This window comes from Semicossyphus pulcher, unplaced genomic scaffold (genome assembly GCF_022749685.1).
Source record: "Semicossyphus pulcher isolate SPU_LCO1_2020_fin unplaced genomic scaffold, fSemPul1.0.p SCAF_21, whole genome shotgun sequence".
NCBI classification, from domain to species: Eukaryota; Metazoa; Chordata; class Actinopteri; order Labriformes; family Labridae; genus Semicossyphus; species Semicossyphus pulcher.
The window spans coordinates 13,642,628-13,669,279 of record NW_027211695.1 but is presented as its reverse complement, the minus strand read 5'-3'; the positions used below and the strand labels follow the sequence as shown (position 1 = coordinate 13,669,279).

Below are 26,652 nucleotides of genomic sequence, written 5' to 3'. Positions count from 1 at the left end.
AAATTGCAGCAGTGTTTTGAACTTTTCAGCAACTTTGGTAGCAGGTGAAGGTGAGCTAATGCTAAAGGCCCCCAACTCGGGGATTATGCGTGCTGGGCACCGTCAGCCAGGGGGCCGTGTCTGGGAGTGAGTCCCCTGTCTCTGACGCTTCCAACTCATACTTACCTGGCAGGGGAGATACCATGATCAAGAAGGTGGTTCACCCAGGGCGAGGCTCAGCCATTGCACTGCGGCTGTGCTGACCGCTGCGAATTCCCCAAATGTGGGAATCTCGACTGCATAATTTGTGGTAGTGGGGGACTGCGTTCGCGCTCTCCCCTGATCGTTGTGTTGAAGGAAAGAGAAAAAAAAGGAGTCCTCCTCGGCTGTGCCTGTGCTGCGCGTTTTCCCGACTGGTGAGTCAGCGTGTTTGTGGGCGTGTTCATTTAGAGGCCTCGGGTTACTTTTGCGGTTAGTCCAGAAAGTGGCAGCCTTGCTGTGCAGAGATGTCTGATGTACGCTGTGAAGCCGCGGTCGCGATGGCAGCAAGAAGTGGGTGCGGCCCTTTGGAGGGGACAGAATGAATTGCGTGTCCTCCTCTCCGAGATTGTTCTGTCTTTGTGGAAGAAATGTGCTCTGGACATTCTTCCCTCGCTGGCATGCTTAGGTTTTAGGCTTGTGCGCGGTTGCTGGACGGTGTTTGCTTTCTCAGAGACAGAAACGGCTTGCCGAGTAGCTATTCCGAGTTGTGTTGTGTCTTTTTTTAATCTCTTTTTTGCTAGAGCAATTAATGCTGGGAGAAGGAAACAAAGGGACAGAGCGTGTGTGCCGCACACCCTGGTCAAATTGCAGCAGTGTTTTGAACTTTTCAGCAACTTTGGTAGCAGGTGAAGGTGAGCTAATGCTAAAGGCCCCCAACTCGGGGATTATGCGTGCTGGGCACCGTCAGCCAGGGGGCCGTGTCTGGGAGTGAGTCCCCTGTCTCTGACGCTTTCAACTCATACTTACCTGGCAGGGGAGATACCATGATCAAGAAGGTGGTTCACCCAGGGCGAGGCTCAGCCATTGCACTGCGGCTGTGCTGACCGCTGCGAATTTCCCAAATGTGGGAATCTCGACTGCATAATTTGTGGTAGTGGGGGACTGCGTTCGCGCTCTCCCCTGATCGTTGTGTTGAAGGAAAGAGAAAAAAAAGGAGTCCTCCTCGGCTGTGCCTGTGCTGCGCGTTTTCCCGACTGGTGAGTCAGCGTGTTTGTGGGCGTGTTCATTTAGAGGCCTCGGGTTACTTTTGCGGTTAGTCCAGAAAGTGGCAGCCTTGCTGTGCAGAGATGTCTGATGTACGCTGTGAAGCCGCGGTCGCGATGGCAGCAAGAAGTGGGTGCGGCCCTTTGGAGGGGACAGAATGAATTGCGTGTCCTCCTCTCCGAGATTGTTCTGTCTTTGTGGAAGAAATGTGCTCTGGACATTCTTCCCTCGCTGGCATGCTTAGGTTTTAGGCTTGTGCGCGGTTGCTGGACGGTGTTTGCTTTCTCAGAGACAGAAACGGCTTGCCGAGTAGCTATTCCGAGTTGTGTTGTGTCTTTTTTTAATCTCTTTTTTGCTAGAGCAATTAATGCTGGGAGAAGGAAACAAAGGGACAGAGCGTGTGTGCCGCACACCCTGGTCAAATTGCAGCAGTGTTTTGAACTTTTCAGCAACTTTGGTAGCAGGTGAAGGTGAGCTAATGCTAAAGGCCCCCAACTCGGGGATTATGCGTGCTGGGCACCGTCAGCCAGGGGGCCGTGTCTGGGAGTGAGTCCCCTGTCTCTGACGCTTCCAACTCATACTTACCTGGCAGGGGAGATACCATGATCAAGAAGGTGGTTCACCCAGGGCGAGGCTCAGCCATTGCACTGCGGCTGTGCTGACCGCTGCGAATTCCCCAAATGTGGGAATCTCGACTGCATAATTTGTGGTAGTGGGGGGACTGCGTTCGCGCTCTCCCCTGATCGTTGTGTTGAAGGAAAGAGAAAAAAAAGGAGTCCTCCTCGGCTGTGCCTGTGCTGCGCGTTTTCCCGACTGGTGAGTCAGCGTGTTTGTGGGCGTGTTCATTTAGAGGCCTCGGGTTACTTTTGCAGTTAGTCCAGAAAGTGGCAGCCTTGCTGTGCAGAGATGTCTGATGTACGCTGTGAAGCCGCGGTCGCGATGGCAGCAAGAAGTGGGTGCGGCCCTTTGGAGGGGACAGAATGAATTGCGTGTCCTCCTCTCCGAGATTGTTCTGTCTTTGTGGAAGAAATGTGCTCTGGACATTCTTCCCTCGCTGGCATGCTTAGGTTTTAGGCTTGTGCGCGGTTGCTGGACGGTGTTTGCTTTCTCAGAGACAGAAACGGCTTGCCGAGTAGCTATTCCGAGTTGTGTTGTGTCTTTTTTTAATCTCTTTTTTGCTAGAGCAATTAATGCTGGGAGAAGGAAACAAAGGGACAGAGCGTGTGTGCCGCACACCCTGGTCAAATTGCAGCAGTGTTTTGAACTTTTCAGCAACTTTGGTAGCAGGTGAAGGTGAGCTAATGCTAAAGGCCCCCAACTCGGGGATTATGCGTGCTGGGCACCGTCAGCCAGGGGGCCGTGTCTGGGAGTGAGTCCCCTGTCTCTGACGCTTCCAACTCATACTTACCTGGCAGGGGAGATACCACGATCAAGAAGGTGGTTCACCCAGGGCGAGGCTCAGCCATTGCACTGCGGCTGTGCTGACCGCTGCGAATTCCCCAAATGTGGGAATCTCGACTGCATAATTTGTGGTAGTGGGGGACTGCGTTCGCGCTCTCCCCTGATCGTTGTGTTGAAGGAAAGAGAAAAAAAAGGAGTCCTCCTCGGCTGTGCCTGTGCTGCGCGTTTTCCCGACTGGTGAGTCAGCGTGTTTGTGGGCGTGTTCATTTAGAGGCCTCGGGTTACTTTTGCGGTTAGTCCAGAAAGTGGCAGCCTTGCTGTGCAGAGATGTCTGATGTACGCTGTGAAGCCGCGGTCGCGATGGCAGCAAGAAGTGGGTGCGGCCCTTTGGAGGGGACAGAATGAATTGCGTGTCCTCCTCTCCGAGATTGTTCTGTCTTTGTGGAAGAAATGTGCTCTGGACATTCTTCCCTCGCTGGCATGCTTAGGTTTTAGGCTTGTGCGCGGTTGCTGGACGGTGTTTGCTTTCTCAGAGACAGAAACGGCTTGCCGAGTAGCTATTCCGAGTTGTGTTGTGTCTTTTTTTAATCTCTTTTTTGCTAGAGCAATTAATGCTGGGAGAAGGAAACAAAGGGACAGAGCGTGTGTGCCGCACACCCTGGTCAAATTGCAGCAGTGTTTTGAACTTTTCAGCAACTTTGGTAGCAGGTGAAGGTGAGCTAATGCTAAAGGCCCCCAACTCGGGGATTATGCGTGCTGGGCACCGTCAGCCAGGGGGCCGTGTATGGGAGTGAGTCCCCTGTCTCTGACGCTTCCAACTCATACTTACCTGGCAGGGGAGATACCACGATCAAGAAGGTGGTTCACCCAGGGCGAGGCTCAGCCATTGCACTGCGGCTGTGCTGACCGCTGCGAATTCCCCAAATGTGGGAATCTCGACTGCATAATTTGTGGTAGTGGGGGACTGCGTTCTAGAGATGTCAACTCTCGTTCACTTCAGTGACCCGGATCTTCGGATCTCGTTCAGCTGAACGATTCGTTCATTACATTCGTTCACCAGGTCGTTCAGTGACATTTCCGGTTTACCTGTAACTCACTCACTCTCACTCGTTCATGAACGATACGGCTCCCATTGCATTACTGGTCTTCTTGTTCAATCATCACAATATAACAGTTACTTCGCCCAACTATATTAAAAAGAAAATATTATAATATTTATATAAAAATAAACATTCATGTGTTATCTCATCTTGCTGTTGTGTCAGTTTATTTTTGAGATGTTGTAATACCGTTTCTAGTATTGTACTTTACTTTATTTCTTTATTTCAGACACATAAGTCCATATCTGTACTCGTGCTAACATCAATCAGTCTGGTTTTCTAAAAGAAGTGGGGAGCCGCGAGAGGAGCCAAGTGAACGAAAGGAACGAATTTGATGCATGAAAGTGAACGGATCATTCCGTTCACTGAAAAGATTCGTTCTTTTTGAACGAATCGTTCAGGACCGAAACATCTCTACTGCGTTCGCGCTCTCCCCTGATCGTTGTGTTGAAGGAAAGAGAAAAAAAAGGAGTCCTCCTCGGCTGTGCCTGTGCTGCGCGTTTTCCCGACTGGTGAGTCAGCGTGTTTGTGGGCGTGTTCATTTAGAGGCCTCGGGTTACTTTTGCGGTTAGTCCAGAAAGTGGCAGCCTTGCTGTGCAGAGATGTCTGATGTACGCTGTGAAGCCGCGGTCGCGATGGCAGCAAGAAGTGGGTGCGGCCCTTTGGAGGGGACAGAATGAATTGCGTGTCCTCCTCTCCGAGATTGTTCTGTCTTTGTGGAAGAAATGTGCTCTGGACATTCTTCCCTCGCTGGCATGCTTAGGTTTTAGGCTTGTGCGCGGTTGCTGGACGGTGTTTGCTTTCTCAGAGACAGAAACGGCTTGCCGAGTAGCTATTCCGAGTTGTGTTGTGTCTTTTTTTAATCTCTTTTTTGCTAGAGCAATTAATGCTGGGAGAAGGAAACAAAGGGACAGAGCGTGTGTGCCGCACACCCTGGTCAAATTGCAGCAGTGTTTTGAACTTTTCAGCAACTTTGGTAGCAGGTGAAGGTGAGCTAATGCTAAAGGCCCCCAACTCGGGGATTATGCGTGCTGGGCACCGTCAGCCAGGGGGCCGTGTCTGGGAGTGAGTCCCCTGTCTCTGACGCTTCCAACTCATACTTACCTGGCAGGGGAGATACCATGATCAAGAAGGTGGTTCACCCAGGGCGAGGCTCAGCCATTGCACTGCGGCTGTGCTGACCGCTGCGAATTCCCCAAATGTGGGAATCTCGACTGCATAATTTGTGGTAGTGGGGGACTGCGTTCGCGCTCTCCCCTGATCGTTGTGTTGAAGGAAAGAGAAAAAAAAGGAGTCCTCCTCGGCTGTGCCTGTGCTGCGCGTTTTCCCGACTGGTGAGTCAGCGTGTTTGTGGGCGTGTTCATTTAGAGGCCTCGGGTTACTTTTGCGGTTAGTCCAGAAAGTGGCAGCCTTGCTGTGCAGAGATGTCTGATGTACGCTGTGAAGCCGCGGTCGCGATGGCAGCAAGAAGTGGGTGCGGCCCTTTGGAGGGGACAGAATGAATTGCGTGTCCTCCTCTCCGAGATTGTTCTGTCTTTGTGGAAGAAATGTGCTCTGGACATTCTTCCCTCGCTGGCATGCTTAGGTTTTAGGCTTGTGCGCGGTTGCTGGACGGTGTTTGCTTTCTCAGAGACAGAAACGGCTTGCCGAGTAGCTATTCCGAGTTGTGTTGTGTCTTTTTTTAATCTCTTTTTTGCTAGAGCAATTAATGCTGGGAGAAGGAAACAAAGGGACAGAGCGTGTGTGCCGCACACCCTGGTCAAATTGCAGCAGTGTTTTGAACTTTTCAGCAACTTTGGTAGCAGGTGAAGGTGAGCTAATGCTAAAGGCCCCCAACTCGGGGATTATGCGTGCTGGGCACCGTCAGCCAGGGGGCCGTGTCTGGGAGTGAGTCCCCTGTCTCTGACGCTTCCAACTCATACTTACCTGGCAGGGGAGATACCATGATCAAGAAGGTGGTTCACCCAGGGCGAGGCTCAGCCATTGCACTGCGGCTGTGCTGACCGCTGCGAATTCCCCAAATGTGGGAATCTCGACTGCATAATTTGTGGTAGTGGGGGACTGCGTTCGCGCTCTCCCCTGATCGTTGTGTTGAAGGAAAGAGAAAAAAAAGGAGTCCTCCTCGGCTGTGCCTGTGCTGCGCGTTTTCCCGACTGGTGAGTCAGCGTGTTTGTGGGCGTGTTCATTTAGAGGCCTCGGGTTACTTTTGCGGTTAGTCCAGAAAGTGGCAGCCTTGCTGTGCAGAGATGTCTGATGTACGCTGTGAAGCCGCGGTCGCGATGGCAGCAAGAAGTGGGTGCGGCCCTTTGGAGGGGACAGAATGAATTGCGTGTCCTCCTCTCCGAGATTGTTCTGTCTTTGTGGAAGAAATGTGCTCTGGACATTCTTCCCTCGCTGGCATGCTTAGGTTTTAGGCTTGTGCGCGGTTGCTGGACGGTGTTTGCTTTCTCAGAGACAGAAACGGCTTGCCGAGTAGCTATTCCGAGTTGTGTTGTGTCTTTTTTTAATCTCTTTTTTGCTAGAGCAATTAATGCTGGGAGAAGGAAACAAAGGGACAGAGCGTGTGTGCCGCACACCCTGGTCAAATTGCAGCAGTGTTTTGAACTTTTCAGCAACTTTGGTAGCAGGTGAAGGTGAGCTAATGCTAAAGGCCCCCAACTCGGGGATTATGCGTGCTGGGCACCGTCAGCCAGGGGGCCGTGTCTGGGAGTGAGTCCCCTGTCTCTGACGCTTCCAACTCATACTTACCTGGCAGGGGAGATACCATGATCAAGAAGGTGGTTCACCCAGGGCGAGGCTCAGCCATTGCACTGCGGCTGTGCTGACCGCTGCGAATTCCCCAAATGTGGGAATCTCGACTGCATAATTTGTGGTAGTGGGGGACTGCGTTCGCGCTCTCCCCTGATCGTTGTGTTGAAGGAAAGAGAAAAAAAAGGAGTCCTCCTCGGCTGTGCCTGTGCTGCGCGTTTTCCCGACTGGTGAGTCAGCGTGTTTGTGGGCGTGTTCATTTAGAGGCCTCGGGTTACTTTTGCGGTTAGTCCAGAAAGTGGCAGCCTTGCTGTGCAGAGATGTCTGATGTACGCTGTGAAGCCGCGGTCGCGATGGCAGCAAGAAGTGGGTGCGGCCCTTTGGAGGGGACAGAATGAATTGCGTGTCCTCCTCTCCGAGATTGTTCTGTCTTTGTGGAAGAAATGTGCTCTGGACATTCTTCCCTCGCTGGCATGCTTAGGTTTTAGGCTTGTGCGCGGTTGCTGGACGGTGTTTGCTTTCTCAGAGACAGAAACGGCTTGCCGAGTAGCTATTCCGAGTTGTGTTGTGTCTTTTTTTAATCTCTTTTTTGCTAGAGCAATTAATGCTGGGAGAAGGAAACAAAGGGACAGAGCGTGTGTGCCGCACACCCTGGTCAAATTGCAGCAGTGTTTTGAACTTTTCAGCAACTTTGGTAGCAGGTGAAGGTGAGCTAATGCTAAAGGCCCCCAACTCGGGGATTATGCGTGCTGGGCACCGTCAGCCAGGGGGTCGTGTCTGGGAGTGAGTCCCCTGTCTCTGACGCTTCCAACTCATACTTACCTGGCAGGGGAGATACCACGATCAAGAAGGTGGTTCACCCAGGGCGAGGCTCAGCCATTGCACTGCGGCTGTGCTGACCGCTGCGAATTCCCCAAATGTGGGAATCTCGACTGCATAATTTGTGGTAGTGGGGGACTGCGTTCGCGCTCTCCCCTGATCGTTGTGTTGAAGGAAAGAGAAAAAAAAGGAGTCCTCCTCGGCTGTGCCTGTGCTGCGCGTTTTCCCGACTGGTGAGTCAGCGTGTTTGTGGGCGTGTTCATTTAGAGGCCTCGGGTTACTTTTGCGGTTAGTCCAGAAAGTGGCAGCCTTGCTGTGCAGAGATGTCTGATGTACGCTGTGAAGCCGCGGTCGCGATGGCAGCAAGAAGTGGGTGCGGCCCTTTGGAGGGGACAGAATGAATTGCGTGTCCTCCTCTCCGAGATTGTTCTGTCTTTGTGGAAGAAATGTGCTCTGGACATTCTTCCCTTGCTGGCATGCTTAGGTTTTAGGCTTGTGCGCGGTTGCTGGACGGTGTTTGCTTTCTCAGAGACAGAAACGGCTTGCCGAGTAGCTATTCCGAGTTGTGTTGTGTCTTTTTTTAATCTCTTTTTTGCTAGAGCAATTAATGCTGGGAGAAGGAAACAAAGGGACAGAGCGTGTGTGCCGCACACCCTGGTCAAATTGCAGCAGTGTTTTGAACTTTTCAGCAACTTTGGTAGCAGGTGAAGGTGAGCTAATGCTAAAGGCCCCCAACTCGGGGATTATGCGTGCTGGGCACCGTCAGCCAGGGGGCCGTGTCTGGGAGTGAGTCCCCTGTCTCTGACGCTTCCAACTCATACTTACCTGGCAGGGGAGATACCATGATCAAGAAGGTGGTTCACCCAGGGCGAGGCTCAGCCATTGCACTGCGGCTGTGCTGACCGCTGCGAATTCCCCAAATGTGGGAATCTCGACTGCATAATTTGTGGTAGTGGGGGACTGCGTTCGCGCTCTCCCCTGATCGTTGTGTTGAAGGAAAGAGAAAAAAAAGGAGTCCTCCTCGGCTGTGCCTGTGCTGCGCGTTTTCCCGACTGGTGAGTCAGCGTGTTTGTGGGCGTGTTCATTTAGAGGCCTCGGGTTACTTTTGCGGTTAGTCCAGAAAGTGGCAGCCTTGCTGTGCAGAGATGTCTGATGTACGCTGTGAAGCCGCGGTCGCGATGGCAGCAAGAAGTGGGTGCGGCCCTTTGGAGGGGACAGAATGAATTGCGTGTCCTCCTCTCCGAGATTGTTCTGTCTTTGTGGAAGAAATGTGCTCTGGACATTCTTCCCTCGCTGGCATGCTTAGGTTTTAGGCTTGTGCGCGGTTGCTGGACGGTGTTTGCTTTCTCAGAGACAGAAACGGCTTGCCGAGTAGCTATTCCGAGTTGTGTTGTGTCTTTTTTTAATCTCTTTTTTGCTAGAGCAATTAATGCTGGGAGAAGGAAACAAAGGGACAGAGCGTGTGTGCCGCACACCCTGGTCAAATTGCAGCAGTGTTTTGAACTTTTCAGCAACTTTGGTAGCAGGTGAAGGTGAGCTAATGCTAAAGGCCCCCAACTCGGGGATTATGCGTGCTGGGCACCGTCAGCCAGGGGGCCGTGTCTGGGAGTGAGTCCCCTGTCTCTGACGCTTCCAACTCATACTTACCTGGCAGGGGAGATACCATGATCAAGAAGGTGGTTCACCCAGGGCGAGGCTCAGCCATTGCACTGCGGCTGTGCTGACCGCTGCGAATTCCCCAAATGTGGGAATCTCGACTGCATAATTTGTGGTAGTGGGGGACTGCGTTCGCGCTCTCCCCTGATCGTTGTGTTGAAGGAAAGAGAAAAAAAAGGAGTCCTCCTCGGCTGTGCCTGTGCTGCGCGTTTTCCCGACTGGTGAGTCAGCGTGTTTGTGGGCGTGTTCATTTAGAGGCCTCGGGTTACTTTTGCGGTTAGTCCAGAAAGTGGCAGCCTTGCTGTGCAGAGATGTCTGATGTACGCTGTGAAGCCGCGGTCGCGATGGCAGCAAGAAGTGGGTGCGGCCCTTTGGAGGGGACAGAATGAATTGCGTGTCCTCCTCTCCGAGATTGTTCTGTCTTTGTGGAAGAAATGTGCTCTGGACATTCTTCCCTCGCTGGCATGCTTAGGTTTTAGGCTTGTGCGCGGTTGCTGGACGGTGTTTGCTTTCTCAGAGACAGAAACGGCTTGCCGAGTAGCTATTCCGAGTTGTGTTGTGTCTTTTTTTAATCTCTTTTTTGCTAGAGCAATTAATGCTGGGAGAAGGAAACAAAGGGACAGAGCGTGTGTGCCGCACACCCTGGTCAAATTGCAGCAGTGTTTTGAACTTTTCAGCAACTTTGGTAGCAGGTGAAGGTGAGCTAATGCTAAAGGCCCCCAACTCGGGGATTATGCGTGCTGGGCACCGTCAGCCAGGGGGCCGTGTCTGGGAGTGAGTCCCCTGTCTCTGACGCTTCCAACTCATACTTACCTGGCAGGGGAGATACCATGATCAAGAAGGTGGTTCACCCAGGGCGAGGCTCAGCCATTGCACTGCGGCTGTGCTGACCGCTGCGAATTCCCCAAATGTGGGAATCTCGACTGCATAATTTGTGGTAGTGGGGGACTGCGTTCGCGCTCTCCCCTGATCGTTGTGTTGAAGGAAAGAGAAAAAAAAGGAGTCCTCCTCGGCTGTGCCTGTGCTGCGCGTTTTCCCGACTGGTGAGTCAGCGTGTTTGTGGGCGTGTTCATTTAGAGGCCTCGGGTTACTTTTGCAGTTAGTCCAGAAAGTGGCAGCCTTGCTGTGCAGAGATGTCTGATGTACGCTGTGAAGCCGCGGTCGCGATGGCAGCAAGAAGTGGGTGCGGCCCTTTGGAGGGGACAGAATGAATTGCGTGTCCTCCTCTCCGAGATTGTTCTGTCTTTGTGGAAGAAATGTGCTCTGGACATTCTTCCCTCGCTGGCATGCTTAGGTTTTAGGCTTGTGCGCGGTTGCTGGACGGTGTTTGCTTTCTCAGAGACAGAAACGGCTTGCCGAGTAGCTATTCCGAGTTGTGTTGTGTCTTTTTTTAATCTCTTTTTTGCTAGAGCAATTAATGCTGGGAGAAGGAAACAAAGGGACAGAGCGTGTGTGCCGCACACCCTGGTCAAATTGCAGCAGTGTTTTGAACTTTTCAGCAACTTTGGTAGCAGGTGAAGGTGAGCTAATGCTAAAGGCCCCCAACTCGGGGATTATGCGTGCTGGGCACCGTCAGCCAGGGGGCCGTGTCTGGGAGTGAGTCCCCTGTCTCTGACGCTTCCAACTCATACTTACCTGGCAGGGGAGATACCATGATCAAGAAGGTGGTTCACCCAGGGCGAGGCTCAGCCATTGCACTGCGGCTGTGCTGACCGCTGCGAATTCCCCAAATGTGGGAATCTCGACTGCATAATTTGTGGTAGTGGGGGACTGCGTTCGCGCTCTCCCCTGATCGTTGTGTTGAAGGAAAGAGAAAAAAAAGGAGTCCTCCTCGGCTGTGCCTGTGCTGCGCGTTTTCCCGACTGGTGAGTCAGCGTGTTTGTGGGCGTGTTCATTTAGAGGCCTCGGGTTACTTTTGCGGTTAGTCCAGAAAGTGGCAGCCTTGCTGTGCAGAGATGTCTGATGTACGCTGTGAAGCCGCGGTCGCGATGGCAGCAAGAAGTGGGTGCGGCCCTTTGGAGGGGACAGAATGAATTGCGTGTCCTCCTCTCCGAGATTGTTCTGTCTTTGTGGAAGAAATGTGCTCTGGACATTCTTCCCTCGCTGGCATGCTTAGGTTTTAGGCTTGTGCGCGGTTGCTGGACGGTGTTTGCTTTCTCAGAGACAGAAACGGCTTGCCGAGTAGCTATTCCGAGTTGTGTTGTGTCTTTTTTTAATCTCTTTTTTGCTAGAGCAATTAATGCTGGGAGAAGGAAACAAAGGGACAGAGCGTGTGTGCCGCACACCCTGGTCAAATTGCAGCAGTGTTTTGAACTTTTCAGCAACTTTGGTAGCAGGTGAAGGTGAGCTAATGCTAAAGGCCCCCAACTCGGGGATTATGCGTGCTGGGCACCGTCAGCCAGGGGGCCGTGTCTGGGAGTGAGTCCCCTGTCTCTGACGCTTCCAACTCATACTTACCTGGCAGGGGAGATACCATGATCAAGAAGGTGGTTCACCCAGGGCGAGGCTCAGCCATTGCACTGCGGCTGTGCTGACCGCTGCGAATTCCCCAAATGTGGGAATCTCGACTGCATAATTTGTGGTAGTGGGGGACTGCGTTCGCGCTCTCCCCTGATCGTTGTGTTGAAGGAAAGAGAAAAAAAAGGAGTCCTCCTCGGCTGTGCCTGTGCTGCGCGTTTTCCCGACTGGTGAGTCAGCGTGTTTGTGGGCGTGTTCATTTAGAGGCCTCGGGTTACTTTTGCGGTTAGTCCAGAAAGTGGCAGCCTTGCTGTGCAGAGATGTCTGATGTACGCTGTGAAGCCGCGGTCGCGATGGCAGCAAGAAGTGGGTGCGGCCCTTTGGAGGGGACAGAATGAATTGCGTGTCCTCCTCTCCGAGATTGTTCTGTCTTTGTGGAAGAAATGTGCTCTGGACATTCTTCCCTCGCTGGCATGCTTAGGTTTTAGGCTTGTGCGCGGTTGCTGGACGGTGTTTGCTTTCTCAGAGACAGAAACGGCTTGCCGAGTAGCTATTCCGAGTTGTGTTGTGTCTTTTTTTAATCTCTTTTTTGCTAGAGCAATTAATGCTGGGAGAAGGAAACAAAGGGACAGAGCGTGTGTGCCGCACACCCTGGTCAAATTGCAGCAGTGTTTTGAACTTTTCAGCAACTTTGGTAGCAGGTGAAGGTGAGCTAATGCTAAAGGCCCCCAACTCGGGGATTATGCGTGCTGGGCACCGTCAGCCAGGGGGCCGTGTCTGGGAGTGAGTCCCCTGTCTCTGACGCTTCCAACTCATACTTACCTGGCAGGGGAGATACCATGATCAAGAAGGTGGTTCACCCAGGGCGAGGCTCAGCCATTGCACTGCGGCTGTGCTGACCGCTGCGAATTCCCCAAATGTGGGAATCTCGACTGCATAATTTGTGGTAGTGGGGGACTGCGTTCGCGCTCTCCCCTGATCGTTGTGTTGAAGGAAAGAGAAAAAAAAGGAGTCCTCCTCGGCTGTGCCTGTGCTGCGCGTTTTCCCGACTGGTGAGTCAGCGTGTTTGTGGGCGTGTTCATTTAGAGGCCTCGGGTTACTTTTGCGGTTAGTCCAGAAAGTGGCAGCCTTGCTGTGCAGAGATGTCTGATGTACGCTGTGAAGCCGCGGTCGCGATGGCAGCAAGAAGTGGGTGCGGCCCTTTGGAGGGGACAGAATGAATTGCGTGTCCTCCTCTCCGAGATTGTTCTGTCTTTGTGGAAGAAATGTGCTCTGGACATTCTTCCCTCGCTGGCATGCTTAGGTTTTAGGCTTGTGCGCGGTTGCTGGACGGTGTTTGCTTTCTCAGAGACAGAAACGGCTTGCCGAGTAGCTATTCCGAGTTGTGTTGTGTCTTTTTTTAATCTCTTTTTTGCTAGAGCAATTAATGCTGGGAGAAGGAAACAAAGGGACAGAGCGTGTGTGCCGCACACCCTGGTCAAATTGCAGCAGTGTTTTGAACTTTTCAGCAACTTTGGTAGCAGGTGAAGGTGAGCTAATGCTAAAGGCCCCCAACTCGGGGATTATGCGTGCTGGGCACCGTCAGCCAGGGGGCCGTGTCTGGGAGTGAGTCCCCTGTCTCTGACGCTTCCAACTCATACTTACCTGGCAGGGGAGATACCATGATCAAGAAGGTGGTTCACCCAGGGCGAGGCTCAGCCATTGCACTGCGGCTGTGCTGACCGCTGCGAATTCCCCAAATGTGGGAATCTCGACTGCATAATTTGTGGTAGTGGGGGACTGCGTTCGCGCTCTCCCCTGATCGTTGTGTTGAAGGAAAGAGAAAAAAAAGGAGTCCTCCTCGGCTGTGCCTGTGCTGCGCGTTTTCCCGACTGGTGAGTCAGCGTGTTTGTGGGCGTGTTCATTTAGAGGCCTCGGGTTACTTTTGCAGTTAGTCCAGAAAGTGGCAGCCTTGCTGTGCAGAGATGTCTGATGTACGCTGTGAAGCCGCGGTCGCGATGGCAGCAAGAAGTGGGTGCGGCCCTTTGGAGGGGACAGAATGAATTGCGTGTCCTCCTCTCCGAGATTGTTCTGTCTTTGTGGAAGAAATGTGCTCTGGACATTCTTCCCTCGCTGGCATGCTTAGGTTTTAGGCTTGTGCGCGGTTGCTGGACGGTGTTTGCTTTCTCAGAGACAGAAACGGCTTGCCGAGTAGCTATTCCGAGTTGTGTTGTGTCTTTTTTTAATCTCTTTTTTGCTAGAGCAATTAATGCTGGGAGAAGGAAACAAAGGGACAGAGCGTGTGTGCTGCACACCCTGGTCAAATTGCAGCAGTGTTTTGAACTTTTCAGCAACTTTGGTAGCAGGTGAAGGTGAGCTAATGCTAAAGGCCCCCAACTCGGGGATTATGCGTGCTGGGCACCGTCAGCCAGGGGGCCGTGTCTGGGAGTGAGTCCCCTGTCTCTGACGCTTCCAACTCATACTTACCTGGCAGGGGAGATACCACGATCAAGAAGGTGGTTCACCCAGGGCGAGGCTCAGCCATTGCACTGCGGCTGTGCTGACCGCTGCGAATTCCCCAAATGTGGGAATCTCGACTGCATAATTTGTGGTAGTGGGGGACTGCGTTCGCGCTCTCCCCTGATCGTTGTGTTGAAGGAAAGAGAAAAAAAAGGAGTCCTCCTCGGCTGTGCCTGTGCTGCGCGTTTTCCCGACTGGTGAGTCAGCGTGTTTGTGGGCGTGTTCATTTAGAGGCCTCGGGTTACTTTTGCGGTTAGTCCAGAAAGTGGCAGCCTTGCTGTGCAGAGATGTCTGATGTACGCTGTGAAGCCGCGGTCGCGATGGCAGCAAGAAGTGGGTGCGGCCCTTTGGAGGGGACAGAATGAATTGCGTGTCCTCCTCTCCGAGATTGTTCTGTCTTTGTGGAAGAAATGTGCTCTGGACATTCTTCCCTCGCTGGCATGCTTAGGTTTTAGGCTTGTGCGCGGTTGCTGGACGGTGTTTGCTTTCTCAGAGACAGAAACGGCTTGCCGAGTAGCTATTCCGAGTTGTGTTGTGTCTTTTTTTAATCTCTTTTTTGCTAGAGCAATTAATGCTGGGAGAAGGAAACAAAGGGACAGAGCGTGTGTGCCGCACACCCTGGTCAAATTGCAGCAGTGTTTTGAACTTTTCAGCAACTTTGGTAGCAGGTGAAGGTGAGCTAATGCTAAAGGCCCCCAACTCGGGGATTATGCGTGCTGGGCACCGTCAGCCAGGGGGCCGTGTCTGGGAGTGAGTCCCCTGTCTCTGACGCTTCCAACTCATACTTACCTGGCAGGGGAGATACCATGATCAAGAAGGTGGTTCACCCAGGGCGAGGCTCAGCCATTGCACTGCGGCTGTGCTGACCGCTGCGAATTCCCCAAATGTGGGAATCTCGACTGCATAATTTGTGGTAGTGGGGGACTGCGTTCGCGCTCTCCCCTGATCGTTGTGTTGAAGGAAAGAGAAAAAAAAGGAGTCCTCCTCGGCTGTGCCTGTGCTGCGCGTTTTCCCGACTGGTGAGTCAGCGTGTTTGTGGGCGTGTTCATTTAGAGGCCTCGGGTTACTTTTGCGGTTAGTCCAGAAAGTGGCAGCCTTGCTGTGCAGAGATGTCTGATGTACGCTGTGAAGCCGCGGTCGCGATGGCAGCAAGAAGTGGGTGCGGCCCTTTGGAGGGGACAGAATGAATTGCGTGTCCTCCTCTCCGAGATTGTTCTGTCTTTGTGGAAGAAATGTGCTCTGGACATTCTTCCCTCGCTGGCATGCTTAGGTTTTAGGCTTGTGCGCGGTTGCTGGACGGTGTTTGCTTTCTCAGAGACAGAAACGGCTTGCCGAGTAGCTATTCCGAGTTGTGTTGTGTCTTTTTTTAATCTCTTTTTTGCTAGAGCAATTAATGCTGGGAGAAGGAAACAAAGGGACAGAGCGTGTGTGCCGCACACCCTGGTCAAATTGCAGCAGTGTTTTGAACTTTTCAGCAACTTTGGTAGCAGGTGAAGGTGAGCTAATGCTAAAGGCCCCCAACTCGGGGATTATGCGTGCTGGGCACCGTCAGCCAGGGGGCCGTGTATGGGAGTGAGTCCCCTGTCTCTGACGCTTCCAACTCATACTTACCTGGCAGGGGAGATACCACGATCAAGAAGGTGGTTCACCCAGGGCGAGGCTCAGCCATTGCACTGCGGCTGTGCTGACCGCTGCGAATTCCCCAAATGTGGGAATCTCGACTGCATAATTTGTGGTAGTGGGGGACTGCGTTCTAGAGATGTCAACTCTCGTTCACTTCAGTGACCCGGATCTTCGGATCTCGTTCAGCTGAACGATTCGTTCATTACATTCGTTCACCAGGTCGTTCAGTGACATTTCCGGTTTACCTGTAACTCACTCACTCTCACTCGTTCATGAACGATACGGCTCCCATTGCATTACTGGTCTTCTTGTTCAATCATCACAATATAACAGTTACTTCGCCCAACTATATTAAAAAGAAAATATTATAATATTTATATAAAAATAAACATTCATGTGTTATCTCATCTTGCTGTTGTGTCAGTTTATTTTTGAGATGTTGTAATACCGTTTCTAGTATTGTACTTTACTTTATTTCTTTATTTCAGACACATAAGTCCATATCTGTACTCGTGCTAACATCAATCAGTCTGGTTTTCTAAAAGAAGTGGGGAGCCGCGAGAGGAGCCAAGTGAACGAAAGGAACGAATTTGATGCATGAAAGTGAACGGATCATTCCGTTCACTGAAAAGATTCGTTCTTTTTGAACGAATCGTTCAGGACCGAAACATCTCTACTGCGTTCGCGCTCTCCCCTGATCGTTGTGTTGAAGGAAAGAGAAAAAAAAGGAGTCCTCCTCGGCTGTGCCTGTGCTGCGCGTTTTCCCGACTGGTGAGTCAGCGTGTTTGTGGGCGTGTTCATTTAGAGGCCTCGGGTTACTTTTGCGGTTAGTCCAGAAAGTGGCAGCCTTGCTGTGCAGAGATGTCTGATGTACGCTGTGAAGCCGCGGTCGCGATGGCAGCAAGAAGTGGGTGCGGCCCTTTGGAGGGGACAGAATGAATTGCGTGTCCTCCTCTCCGAGATTGTTCTGTCTTTGTGGAAGAAATGTGCTCTGGACATTCTTCCCTCGCTGGCATGCTTAGGTTTTAGGCTTGTGCGCGGTTGCTGGACGGTGTTTGCTTTCTCAGAGACAGAAACGGCTTGCCGAGTAGCTATTCCGAGTTGTGTTGTGTCTTTTTTTAATCTCTTTTTTGCTAGAGCAATTAATGCTGGGAGAAGGAAACAAAGGGACAGAGCGTGTGTGCCGCACACCCTGGTCAAATTGCAGCAGTGTTTTGAACTTTTCAGCAACTTTGGTAGCAGGTGAAGGTGAGCTAATGCTAAAGGCCCCCAACTCGGGGATTATGCGTGCTGGGCACCGTCAGCCAGGGGGCCGTGTCTGGGAGTGAGTCCCCTGTCTCTGACGCTTCCAACTCATACTTACCTGGCAGGGGAGATACCATGATCAAGAAGGTGGTTCACCCAGGGCGAGGCTCAGCCATTGCACTGCGGCTGTGCTGACCGCTGCGAATTCCCCAAATGTGGGAATCTCGACTGCATAATTTGTGGTAGTGGGGGACTGCGTTCGCGCTCTCCCCTGATCGTTGTGTTGAAGGAAAGAGAAAAAAAAGGAGTCCTCCTCGGCTGTGCCTGTGCTGCGCGTTTTCCCGACTGGTGAGTCAGCGTGTTTGTGGGCGTGTTCATTTAGAGGCCTCGGGTTACTTTTGCGGTTAGTCCAGAAAGTGGCAGCCTTGCTGTGCAGAGATGTCTGATGTACGCTGTGAAGCCGCGGTCGCGATGGCAGCAAGAAGTGGGTGCGGCCCTTTGGAGGGGACAGAATGAATTGCGTGTCCTCCTCTCCGAGATTGTTCTGTCTTTGTGGAAGAAATGTGCTCTGGACATTCTTCCCTCGCTGGCATGCTTAGGTTTTAGGCTTGTGCGCGGTTGCTGGACGGTGTTTGCTTTCTCAGAGACAGAAACGGCTTGCCGAGTAGCTATTCCGAGTTGTGTTGTGTCTTTTTTTAATCTCTTTTTTGCTAGAGCAATTAATGCTGGGAGAAGGAAACAAAGGGACAGAGCGTGTGTGCCGCACACCCTGGTCAAATTGCAGCAGTGTTTTGAACTTTTCAGCAACTTTGGTAGCAGGTGAAGGTGAGCTAATGCTAAAGGCCCCCAACTCGGGGATTATGCGTGCTGGGCACCGTCAGCCAGGGGGCCGTGTCTGGGAGTGAGTCCCCTGTCTCTGACGCTTCCAACTCATACTTACCTGGCAGGGGAGATACCATGATCAAGAAGGTGGTTCACCCAGGGCGAGGCTCAGCCATTGCACTGCGGCTGTGCTGACCGCTGCGAATTCCCCAAATGTGGGAATCTCGACTGCATAATTTGTGGTAGTGGGGGACTGCGTTCGCGCTCTCCCCTGATCGTTGTGTTGAAGGAAAGAGAAAAAAAAGGAGTCCTCCTCGGCTGTGCCTGTGCTGCGCGTTTTCCCGACTGGTGAGTCAGCGTGTTTGTGGGCGTGTTCATTTAGAGGCCTCGGGTTACTTTTGCGGTTAGTCCAGAAAGTGGCAGCCTTGCTGTGCAGAGATGTCTGATGTACGCTGTGAAGCCGCGGTCGCGATGGCAGCAAGAAGTGGGTGCGGCCCTTTGGAGGGGACAGAATGAATTGCGTGTCCTCCTCTCCGAGATTGTTCTGTCTTTGTGGAAGAAATGTGCTCTGGACATTCTTCCCTCGCTGGCATGCTTAGGTTTTAGGCTTGTGCGCGGTTGCTGGACGGTGTTTGCTTTCTCAGAGACAGAAACGGCTTGCCGAGTAGCTATTCCGAGTTGTGTTGTGTCTTTTTTTAATCTCTTTTTTGCTAGAGCAATTAATGCTGGGAGAAGGAAACAAAGGGACAGAGCGTGTGTGCCGCACACCCTGGTCAAATTGCAGCAGTGTTTTGAACTTTTCAGCAACTTTGGTAGCAGGTGAAGGTGAGCTAATGCTAAAGGCCCCCAACTCGGGGATTATGCGTGCTGGGCACCGTCAGCCAGGGGGCCGTGTCTGGGAGTGAGTCCCCTGTCTCTGACGCTTCCAACTCATACTTACCTGGCAGGGGAGATACCATGATCAAGAAGGTGGTTCACCCAGGGCGAGGCTCAGCCATTGCACTGCGGCTGTGCTGACCGCTGCGAATTCCCCAAATGTGGGAATCTCGACTGCATAATTTGTGGTAGTGGGGGACTGCGTTCGCGCTCTCCCCTGATCGTTGTGTTGAAGGAAAGAGAAAAAAAAGGAGTCCTCCTCGGCTGTGCCTGTGCTGCGCGTTTTCCCGACTGGTGAGTCAGCGTGTTTGTGGGCGTGTTCATTTAGAGGCCTCGGGTTACTTTTGCGGTTAGTCCAGAAAGTGGCAGCCTTGCTGTGCAGAGATGTCTGATGTACGCTGTGAAGCCGCGGTCGCGATGGCAGCAAGAAGTGGGTGCGGCCCTTTGGAGGGGACAGAATGAATTGCGTGTCCTCCTCTCCGAGATTGTTCTGTCTTTGTGGAAGAAATGTGCTCTGGACATTCTTCCCTCGCTGGCATGCTTAGGTTTTAGGCTTGTGCGCGGTTGCTGGACGGTGTTTGCTTTCTCAGAGACAGAAACGGCTTGCCGAGTAGCTATTCCGAGTTGTGTTGTGTCTTTTTTTAATCTCTTTTTTGCTAGAGCAATTAATGCTGGGAGAAGGAAACAAAGGGACAGAGCGTGTGTGCCGCACACCCTGGTCAAATTGCAGCAGTGTTTTGAACTTTTCAGCAACTTTGGTAGCAGGTGAAGGTGAGCTAATGCTAAAGGCCCCCAACTCGGGGATTATGCGTGCTGGGCACCGTCAGCCAGGGGGTCGTGTCTGGGAGTGAGTCCCCTGTCTCTGACGCTTCCAACTCATACTTACCTGGCAGGGGAGATACCACGATCAAGAAGGTGGTTCACCCAGGGCGAGGCTCAGCCATTGCACTGCGGCTGTGCTGACCGCTGCGAATTCCCCAAATGTGGGAATCTCGACTGCATAATTTGTGGTAGTGGGGGACTGCGTTCGCGCTCTCCCCTGATCGTTGTGTTGAAGGAAAGAGAAAAAAAAGGAGTCCTCCTCGGCTGTGCCTGTGCTGCGCGTTTTCCCGACTGGTGAGTCAGCGTGTTTGTGGGCGTGTTCATTTAGAGGCCTCGGGTTACTTTTGCGGTTAGTCCAGAAAGTGGCAGCCTTGCTGTGCAGAGATGTCTGATGTACGCTGTGAAGCCGCGGTCGCGATGGCAGCAAGAAGTGGGTGCGGCCCTTTGGAGGGGACAGAATGAATTGCGTGTCCTCCTCTCCGAGATTGTTCTGTCTTTGTGGAAGAAATGTGCTCTGGACATTCTTCCCTCGCTGGCATGCTTAGGTTTTAGGCTTGTGCGCGGTTGCTGGACGGTGTTTGCTTTCTCAGAGACAGAAACGGCTTGCCGAGTAGCTATTCCGAGTTGTGTTGTGTCTTTTTTTAATCTCTTTTTTGCTAGAGCAATTAATGCTGGGAGAAGGAAACAAAGGGACAGAGCGTGTGTGCCGCACACCCTGGTCAAATTGCAGCAGTGTTTTGAACTTTTCAGCAACTTTGGTAGCAGGTGAAGGTGAGCTAATGCTAAAGGCCCCCAACTCGGGGATTATGCGTGCTGGGCACCGTCAGCCAGGGGGTCGTGTCTGGGAGTGAGTCCCCTGTCTCTGACGCTTCCAACTCATACTTACCTGGCAGGGGAGATACCACGATCAAGAAGGTGGTTCACCCAGGGCGAGGCTCAGCCATTGCACTGCGGCTGTGCTGACCGCTGCGAATTCCCCAAATGTGGGAATCTCGACTGCATAATTTGTGGTAGTGGGGGACTGCGTTCGCGCTCTCCCCTGATCGTTGTGTTGAAGGAAAGAGAAAAAAAAGGAGTCCTCCTCGGCTGTGCCTGTGCTGCGCGTTTTCCCGACTGGTGAGTCAGCGTGTTTGTGGGCGTGTTCATTTAGAGGCCTCGGGTTACTTTTGCGGTTAGTCCAGAAAGTGGCAGCCTTGCTGTGCAGAGATGTCTGATGTACGCTGTGAAGCCGCGGTCGCGATGGCAGCAAGAAGTGGGTGCGGCCCTTTGGAGGGGACAGAATGAATTGCGTGTCCTCCTCTCCGAGATTGTTCTGTCTTTGTGGAAGAAATGTGCTCTGGACATTCTTCCCTCGCTGGCATGCTTAGGTTTTAGGCTTGTGCGCGGTTGCTGGACGGTGTTTGCTTTCTCAGAGACAGAAACGGCTTGCCGAGTAGCTATTCCGAGTTGTGTTGTGTCTTTTTTTAATCTCTTTTTTGCTAGAGCAATTAATGCTGGGAGAAGGAAACAAAGGGACAGAGCGTGTGTGCCGCACACCCTGGTCAAATTGCAGCAGTGTTTTGAACTTTTCAGCAACTTTGGTAGCAGGTGAAGGTGAGCTAATGCTAAAGGCCCCCAACTCGGGGATTATGCGTGCTGGGCACCGTCAGCCAGGGGGCCGTGTCTGGGAGTGAGTCCCCTGTCTCTGACGCTTCCAACTCATACTTACCTGGCAGGGGAGATACCATGATCAAGAAGGTGGTTCACCCAGGGCGAGGCTCAGCCATTGCACTGCGGCTGTGCTGACCGCTGCGAATTCCCCAAATGTGGGAATCTCGACTGCATAATTTGTGGTAGTGGGGGACTGCGTTCGCGCTCTCCCCTGATCGTTGTGTTGAAGGAAAGAGAAAAAAAAGGAGTCCTCCTCGGCTGTGCCTGTGCTGCGCGTTTTCCCGACTGGTGAGTCAGCGTGTTTGTGGGCGTGTTCATTTAGAGGCCTCGGGTTACTTTTGCGGTTAGTCCAGAAAGTGGCAGCCTTGCTGTGCAGAGATGTCTGATGTACGCTGTGAAGCCGCGGTCGCGATGGCAGCAAGAAGTGGGTGCGGCCCTTTGGAGGGGACAGAATGAATTGCGTGTCCTCCTCTCCGAGATTGTTCTGTCTTTGTGGAAGAAATGTGCTCTGGACATTCTTCCCTCGCTGGCATGCTTAGGTTTTAGGCTTGTGCGCGGTTGCTGGACGGTGTTTGCTTTCTCAGAGACAGAAACGGCTTGCCGAGTAGCTATTCCGAGTTGTGTTGTGTCTTTTTTTAATCTCTTTTTTGCTAGAGCAATTAATGCTGGGAGAAGGAAACAAAGGGACAGAGCGTGTGTGCCGCACACCCTGGTCAAATTGCAGCAGTGTTTTGAACTTTTCAGCAACTTTGGTAGCAGGTGAAGGTGAGCTAATGCTAAAGGCCCCCAACTCGGGGATTATGCGTGCTGGGCACCGTCAGCCAGGGGGCCGTGTCTGGGAGTGAGTCCCCTGTCTCTGACGCTTCCAACTCATACTTACCTGGCAGGGGAGATACCATGATCAAGAAGGTGGTTCACCCAGGGCGAGGCTCAGCCATTGCACTGCGGCTGTGCTGACCGCTGCGAATTCCCCAAATGTGGGAATCTCGACTGCATAATTTGTGGTAGTGGGGGACTGCGTTCGCGCTCTCCCCTGATCGTTGTGTTGAAGGAAAGAGAAAAAAAAGGAGTCCTCCTCGGCTGTGCCTGTGCTGCGCGTTTTCCCGACTGGTGAGTCAGCGTGTTTGTGGGCGTGTTCATTTAGAGGCCTCGGGTTACTTTTGCGGTTAGTCCAGAAAGTGGCAGCCTTGCTGTGCAGAGATGTCTGATGTACGCTGTGAAGCCGCGGTCGCGATGGCAGCAAGAAGTGGGTGCGGCCCTTTGGAGGGGACAGAATGAATTGCGTGTCCTCCTCTCCGAGATTGTTCTGTCTTTGTGGAAGAAATGTGCTCTGGACATTCTTCCCTCGCTGGCATGCTTAGGTTTTAGGCTTGTGCGCGGTTGCTGGACGGTGTTTGCTTTCTCAGAGACAGAAACGGCTTGCCGAGTAGCTATTCCGAGTTGTGTTGTGTCTTTTTTTAATCTCTTTTTTGCTAGAGCAATTAATGCTGGGAGAAGGAAACAAAGGGACAGAGCGTGTGTGCCGCACACCCTGGTCAAATTGCAGCAGTGTTTTGAACTTTTCAGCAACTTTGGTAGCAGGTGAAGGTGAGCTAATGCTAAAGGCCCCCAACTCGGGGATTATGCGTGCTGGGCACCGTCAGCCAGGGGGCCGTGTCTGGGAGTGAGTCCCCTGTCTCTGACGCTTCCAACTCATACTTACCTGGCAGGGGAGATACCATGATCAAGAAGGTGGTTCACCCAGGGCGAGGCTCAGCCATTGCACTGCGGCTGTGCTGACCGCTGCGAATTCCCCAAATGTGGGAATCTCGACTGCATAATTTGTGGTAGTGGGGGACTGCGTTCGCGCTCTGCCCTGATCGTTGTGTTGAAGGAAAGAGAAAAAAAAGGAGTCCTCCTCGGCTGTGCCTGTGCTGCGCGTTTTCCCGACTGGTGAGTCAGCGTGTTTGTGGGCGTGTTCATTTAGAGGCCTCGGGTTACTTTTGCAGTTAGTCCAGAAAGTGGCAGCCTTGCTGTGCAGAGATGTCTGATGTACGCTGTGAAGCCGCGGTCGCGATGGCAGCAAGAAGTGGGTGCGGCCCTTTGGAGGGGACAGAATGAATTGCGTGTCCTCCTCTCCGAGATTGTTCTGTCTTTGTGGAAGAAATGTGCTCTGGACATTCTTCCCTCGCTGGCATGCTTAGGTTTTAGGCTTGTGCGCGGTTGCTGGACGGTGTTTGCTTTCTCAGAGACAGAAACGGCTTGCCGAGTAGCTATTCCGAGTTGTGTTGTGTCTTTTTTTAATCTCTTTTTTGCTAGAGCAATTAATGCTGGGAGAAGGAAACAAAGGGACAGAGCGTGTGTGCCGCACACCCTGGTCAAATTGCAGCAGTGTTTTGAACTTTTCAGCAACTTTGGTAGCAGGTGAAGGTGAGCTAATGCTAAAGGCCCCCAACTCGGGGATTATGCGTGCTGGGCACCGTCAGCCAGGGGGCCGTGTCTGGGAGTGAGTCCCCTGTCTCTGACGCTTCCAACTCATACTTACCTGGCAGGGGAGATACCATGATCAAGAAGGTGGTTCACCCAGGGCGAGGCTCAGCCATTGCACTGCGGCTGTGCTGACCGCTGCGAATTCCCCAAATGTGGGAATCTCGACTGCATAATTTGTGGTAGTGGGGGACTGCGTTCGCGCTCTCCCCTGATCGTTGTGTTGAAGGAAAGAGAAAAAAAAGGAGTCCTCCTCGGCTGTGCCTGTGCTGCGCGTTTTCCCGACTGGTGAGTCAGCGTGTTTGTGGGCGTGTTCATTTAGAGGCCTCGGGTTACTTTTGCGGTTAGTCCAGAAAGTGGCAGCCTTGCTGTGCAGAGATGTCTGATGTACGCTGTGAAGCCGCGGTCGCGATGGCAGCAAGAAGTGGGTGCGGCCCTTTGGAGGGGACAGAATGAATTGCGTGTCCTCCTCTCCGAGATTGTTCTGTCTTTGTGGAAGAAATGTGCTCTGGACATTCTTCCCTCGCTGGCATGCTTAGGTTTTAGGCTTGTGCGCGGTTGCTGGACGGTGTTTGCTTTCTCAGAGACAGAAACGGCTTGCCGAGTAGCTATTCCGAGTTGTGTTGTGTCTTTTTTTAATCTCTTTTTTGCTAGAGCAATTAATGCTGGGAGAAGGAAACAAAGGGACAGAGCGTGTGTGCCGCACACCCTGGTCAAATTGCAGCAGTGTTTTGAACTTTTCAGCAACTTTGGTAGCAGGTGAAGGTGAGCTAATGCTAAAGGCCCCCAACTCGGGGATTATGCGTGCTGGGCACCGTCAGCCAGGGGGCCGTGTCTGGGAGTGAGTCCCCTGTCTCTGACGCTTCCAACTCATACTTACCTGGCAGGGGAGATACCATGATCAAGAAGGTGGTTCACCCAGGGCGAGGCTCAGCCATTGCACTGCGGCTGTGCTGACCGCTGCGAATTCCCCAAATGTGGGAATCTCGACTGCATAATTTGTGGTAGTGGGGGACTGCGTTCGCGCTCTCCCCTGATCGTTGTGTTGAAGGAAAGAGAAAAAAAAGGAGTCCTCCTCGGCTGTGCCTGTGCTGCGCGTTTTCCCGACTGGTGAGTCAGCGTGTTTGTGGGCGTGTTCATTTAGAGGCCTCGGGTTACTTTTGCGGTTAGTCCAGAAAGTGGCAGCCTTGCTGTGCAGAGATGTCTGATGTACGCTGTGAAGCCGCGGTCGCGATGGCAGCAAGAAGTGGGTGCGGCCCTTTGGAGGGGACAGAATGAATTGCGTGTCCTCCTCTCCGAGATTGTTCTGTCTTTGTGGAAGAAATGTGCTCTGGACATTCTTCCCTCGCTGGCATGCTTAGGTTTTAGGCTTGTGCGCGGTTGCTGGACGGTGTTTGCTTTCTCAGAGACAGAAACGGCTTGCCGAGTAGCTATTCCGAGTTGTGTTGTGTCTTTTTTTAATCTCTTTTTTGCTAGAGCAATTAATGCTGGGAGAAGGAAACAAAGGGACAGAGCGTGTGTGCCGCACACCCTGGTCAAATTGCAGCAGTGTTTTGAACTTTTCAGCAACTTTGGTAGCAGGTGAAGGTGAGCTAATGCTAAAGGCCCCCAACTCGGGGATTATGCGTGCTGGGCACCGTCAGCCAGGGGGCCGTGTCTGGGAGTGAGTCCCCTGTCTCTGACGCTTCCAACTCATACTTACCTGGCAGGGGAGATACCATGATCAAGAAGGTGGTTCACCCAGGGCGAGGCTCAGCCATTGCACTGCGGCTGTGCTGACCGCTGCGAATTCCCCAAATGTGGGAATCTCGACTGCATAATTTGTGGTAGTGGGGGACTGCGTTCGCGCTCTCCCCTGATCGTTGTGTTGAAGGAAAGAGAAAAAAAAGGAGTCCTCCTCGGCTGTGCCTGTGCTGCGCGTTTTCCCGACTGGTGAGTCAGCGTGTTTGTGGGCGTGTTCATTTAGAGGCCTCGGGTTACTTTTGCGGTTAGTCCAGAAAGTGGCAGCCTTGCTGTGCAGAGATGTCTGATGTACGCTGTGAAGCCGCGGTCGCGATGGCAGCAAGAAGTGGGTGCGGCCCTTTGGAGGGGACAGAATGAATTGCGTGTCCTCCTCTCCGAGATTGTTCTGTCTTTGTGGAAGAAATGTGCTCTGGACATTCTTCCCTCGCTGGCATGCTTAGGTTTTAGGCTTGTGCGCGGTTGCTGGACGGTGTTTGCTTTCTCAGAGACAGAAACGGCTTGCCGAGTAGCTATTCCGAGTTGTGTTGTGTCTTTTTTTAATCTCTTTTTTGCTAGAGCAATTAATGCTGGGAGAAGGAAACAAAGGGACAGAGCGTGTGTGCCGCACACCCTGGTCAAATTGCAGCAGTGTTTTGAACTTTTCAGCAACTTTGGTAGCAGGTGAAGGTGAGCTAATGCTAAAGGCCCCCAACTCGGGGATTATGCGTGCTGGGCACCGTCAGCCAGGGGGCCGTGTCTGGGAGTGAGTCCCCTGTCTCTGACGCTTCCAACTCATACTTACCTGGCAGGGGAGATACCACGATCAAGAAGGTGGTTCACCCAGGGCGAGGCTCAGCCATTGCACTGCGGCTGTGCTGACCGCTGCGAATTCCCCAAATGTGGGAATCTCGACTGCATAATTTGTGGTAGTGGGGGACTGCGTTCGCGCTCTCCCCTGATCGTTGTGTTGAAGGAAAGAGAAAAAAAAGGAGTCCTCCTCGGCTGTGCCTGTGCTGCGCGTTTTCCCGACTGGTGAGTCAGCGTGTTTGTGGGCGTGTTCATTTAGAGGCCTCGGGTTACTTTTGCGGTTAGTCCAGAAAGTGGCAGCCTTGCTGTGCAGAGATGTCTGATGTACGCTGTGAAGCCGCGGTCGCGATGGCAGCAAGAAGTGGGTGCGGCCCTTTGGAGGGGACAGAATGAATTGCGTGTCCTCCTCTCCGAGATTGTTCTGTCTTTGTGGAAGAAATGTGCTCTGGACATTCTTCCCTCGCTGGCATGCTTAGGTTTTAGGCTTGTGCGCGGTTGCTGGACGGTGTTTGCTTTCTCAGAGACAGAAACGGCTTGCCGAGTAGCTATTCCGAGTTGTGTTGTGTCTTTTTTTAATCTCTTTTTTGCTAGAGCAATTAATGCTGGGAGAAGGAAACAAAGGGACAGAGCGTGTGTGCCGCACACCCTGGTCAAATTGCAGCAGTGTTTTGAACTTTTCAGCAACTTTGGTAGCAGGTGAAGGTGAGCTAATGCT

The 26,652-nt window shown here is 52.5% G+C and overlaps 31 non-coding genes across 31 annotated transcripts; all 31 read left to right on the top strand.

The window, feature by feature from the left end:
* The first annotated feature begins 157 nt into the window (after positions 1 to 157).
* Positions 158 to 321, top strand: LOC138601540 (U1 spliceosomal RNA). The gene has a single exon (XR_011309041.1). It is a non-coding gene; the product is annotated as a U1 spliceosomal RNA (small nuclear RNA).
* A 658-nt stretch (positions 322 to 979) lies between these two features.
* On the top strand, positions 980 to 1,143 carry LOC138601570 (U1 spliceosomal RNA). Its single transcript, XR_011309069.1, has one exon. It is a non-coding gene; the product is annotated as a U1 spliceosomal RNA (small nuclear RNA).
* Positions 1,144 to 1,801: 658 nt separating this feature from the next.
* LOC138601389 (U1 spliceosomal RNA) lies at positions 1,802 to 1,966 on the top strand. The gene has a single exon (XR_011308900.1). It is a non-coding gene; the product is annotated as a U1 spliceosomal RNA (small nuclear RNA).
* A 658-nt stretch (positions 1,967 to 2,624) lies between these two features.
* Positions 2,625 to 2,788, top strand: LOC138601300 (U1 spliceosomal RNA). Its single transcript, XR_011308815.1, has one exon. It is a non-coding gene; the product is annotated as a U1 spliceosomal RNA (small nuclear RNA).
* A 658-nt stretch (positions 2,789 to 3,446) lies between these two features.
* Positions 3,447 to 3,615, top strand: LOC138601639 (U1 spliceosomal RNA). The gene has a single exon (XR_011309134.1). It is a non-coding gene; the product is annotated as a U1 spliceosomal RNA (small nuclear RNA).
* A 1,206-nt stretch (positions 3,616 to 4,821) lies between these two features.
* LOC138601539 (U1 spliceosomal RNA) lies at positions 4,822 to 4,985 on the top strand. The gene has a single exon (XR_011309040.1). It is a non-coding gene; the product is annotated as a U1 spliceosomal RNA (small nuclear RNA).
* A 658-nt stretch (positions 4,986 to 5,643) lies between these two features.
* Positions 5,644 to 5,807, top strand: LOC138601537 (U1 spliceosomal RNA). The gene has a single exon (XR_011309038.1). It is a non-coding gene; the product is annotated as a U1 spliceosomal RNA (small nuclear RNA).
* Positions 5,808 to 6,465: 658 nt separating this feature from the next.
* On the top strand, positions 6,466 to 6,629 carry LOC138601536 (U1 spliceosomal RNA). Its single transcript, XR_011309037.1, has one exon. It is a non-coding gene; the product is annotated as a U1 spliceosomal RNA (small nuclear RNA).
* Positions 6,630 to 7,287: 658 nt separating this feature from the next.
* LOC138601299 (U1 spliceosomal RNA) lies at positions 7,288 to 7,451 on the top strand. Its single transcript, XR_011308814.1, has one exon. It is a non-coding gene; the product is annotated as a U1 spliceosomal RNA (small nuclear RNA).
* A 658-nt stretch (positions 7,452 to 8,109) lies between these two features.
* LOC138601535 (U1 spliceosomal RNA) lies at positions 8,110 to 8,273 on the top strand. The gene has a single exon (XR_011309036.1). It is a non-coding gene; the product is annotated as a U1 spliceosomal RNA (small nuclear RNA).
* A 658-nt stretch (positions 8,274 to 8,931) lies between these two features.
* Positions 8,932 to 9,095, top strand: LOC138601534 (U1 spliceosomal RNA). The gene has a single exon (XR_011309035.1). It is a non-coding gene; the product is annotated as a U1 spliceosomal RNA (small nuclear RNA).
* A 658-nt stretch (positions 9,096 to 9,753) lies between these two features.
* Positions 9,754 to 9,917, top strand: LOC138601532 (U1 spliceosomal RNA). Its single transcript, XR_011309034.1, has one exon. It is a non-coding gene; the product is annotated as a U1 spliceosomal RNA (small nuclear RNA).
* Positions 9,918 to 10,575: 658 nt separating this feature from the next.
* LOC138601531 (U1 spliceosomal RNA) lies at positions 10,576 to 10,739 on the top strand. Its single transcript, XR_011309033.1, has one exon. It is a non-coding gene; the product is annotated as a U1 spliceosomal RNA (small nuclear RNA).
* Positions 10,740 to 11,397: 658 nt separating this feature from the next.
* Positions 11,398 to 11,561, top strand: LOC138601530 (U1 spliceosomal RNA). The gene has a single exon (XR_011309032.1). It is a non-coding gene; the product is annotated as a U1 spliceosomal RNA (small nuclear RNA).
* A 658-nt stretch (positions 11,562 to 12,219) lies between these two features.
* Positions 12,220 to 12,383, top strand: LOC138601529 (U1 spliceosomal RNA). The gene has a single exon (XR_011309031.1). It is a non-coding gene; the product is annotated as a U1 spliceosomal RNA (small nuclear RNA).
* Positions 12,384 to 13,041: 658 nt separating this feature from the next.
* LOC138601528 (U1 spliceosomal RNA) lies at positions 13,042 to 13,205 on the top strand. The gene has a single exon (XR_011309030.1). It is a non-coding gene; the product is annotated as a U1 spliceosomal RNA (small nuclear RNA).
* Positions 13,206 to 13,863: 658 nt separating this feature from the next.
* LOC138601298 (U1 spliceosomal RNA) lies at positions 13,864 to 14,027 on the top strand. The gene has a single exon (XR_011308813.1). It is a non-coding gene; the product is annotated as a U1 spliceosomal RNA (small nuclear RNA).
* Positions 14,028 to 14,685: 658 nt separating this feature from the next.
* LOC138601527 (U1 spliceosomal RNA) lies at positions 14,686 to 14,849 on the top strand. Its single transcript, XR_011309029.1, has one exon. It is a non-coding gene; the product is annotated as a U1 spliceosomal RNA (small nuclear RNA).
* Positions 14,850 to 15,507: 658 nt separating this feature from the next.
* On the top strand, positions 15,508 to 15,676 carry LOC138601638 (U1 spliceosomal RNA). The gene has a single exon (XR_011309133.1). It is a non-coding gene; the product is annotated as a U1 spliceosomal RNA (small nuclear RNA).
* Positions 15,677 to 16,882: 1,206 nt separating this feature from the next.
* LOC138601525 (U1 spliceosomal RNA) lies at positions 16,883 to 17,046 on the top strand. Its single transcript, XR_011309027.1, has one exon. It is a non-coding gene; the product is annotated as a U1 spliceosomal RNA (small nuclear RNA).
* Positions 17,047 to 17,704: 658 nt separating this feature from the next.
* On the top strand, positions 17,705 to 17,868 carry LOC138601524 (U1 spliceosomal RNA). The gene has a single exon (XR_011309026.1). It is a non-coding gene; the product is annotated as a U1 spliceosomal RNA (small nuclear RNA).
* Positions 17,869 to 18,526: 658 nt separating this feature from the next.
* Positions 18,527 to 18,690, top strand: LOC138601523 (U1 spliceosomal RNA). The gene has a single exon (XR_011309025.1). It is a non-coding gene; the product is annotated as a U1 spliceosomal RNA (small nuclear RNA).
* A 658-nt stretch (positions 18,691 to 19,348) lies between these two features.
* On the top strand, positions 19,349 to 19,512 carry LOC138601297 (U1 spliceosomal RNA). The gene has a single exon (XR_011308812.1). It is a non-coding gene; the product is annotated as a U1 spliceosomal RNA (small nuclear RNA).
* Positions 19,513 to 20,170: 658 nt separating this feature from the next.
* On the top strand, positions 20,171 to 20,334 carry LOC138601296 (U1 spliceosomal RNA). Its single transcript, XR_011308811.1, has one exon. It is a non-coding gene; the product is annotated as a U1 spliceosomal RNA (small nuclear RNA).
* A 658-nt stretch (positions 20,335 to 20,992) lies between these two features.
* LOC138601522 (U1 spliceosomal RNA) lies at positions 20,993 to 21,156 on the top strand. Its single transcript, XR_011309024.1, has one exon. It is a non-coding gene; the product is annotated as a U1 spliceosomal RNA (small nuclear RNA).
* Positions 21,157 to 21,814: 658 nt separating this feature from the next.
* Positions 21,815 to 21,978, top strand: LOC138601521 (U1 spliceosomal RNA). Its single transcript, XR_011309023.1, has one exon. It is a non-coding gene; the product is annotated as a U1 spliceosomal RNA (small nuclear RNA).
* A 658-nt stretch (positions 21,979 to 22,636) lies between these two features.
* LOC138601621 (U1 spliceosomal RNA) lies at positions 22,637 to 22,800 on the top strand. Its single transcript, XR_011309117.1, has one exon. It is a non-coding gene; the product is annotated as a U1 spliceosomal RNA (small nuclear RNA).
* A 658-nt stretch (positions 22,801 to 23,458) lies between these two features.
* On the top strand, positions 23,459 to 23,622 carry LOC138601520 (U1 spliceosomal RNA). The gene has a single exon (XR_011309022.1). It is a non-coding gene; the product is annotated as a U1 spliceosomal RNA (small nuclear RNA).
* A 658-nt stretch (positions 23,623 to 24,280) lies between these two features.
* Positions 24,281 to 24,444, top strand: LOC138601519 (U1 spliceosomal RNA). Its single transcript, XR_011309021.1, has one exon. It is a non-coding gene; the product is annotated as a U1 spliceosomal RNA (small nuclear RNA).
* Positions 24,445 to 25,102: 658 nt separating this feature from the next.
* LOC138601518 (U1 spliceosomal RNA) lies at positions 25,103 to 25,266 on the top strand. The gene has a single exon (XR_011309020.1). It is a non-coding gene; the product is annotated as a U1 spliceosomal RNA (small nuclear RNA).
* A 658-nt stretch (positions 25,267 to 25,924) lies between these two features.
* LOC138601295 (U1 spliceosomal RNA) lies at positions 25,925 to 26,088 on the top strand. Its single transcript, XR_011308810.1, has one exon. It is a non-coding gene; the product is annotated as a U1 spliceosomal RNA (small nuclear RNA).
* Positions 26,089 to 26,652: the final 564 nt, after the last annotated feature.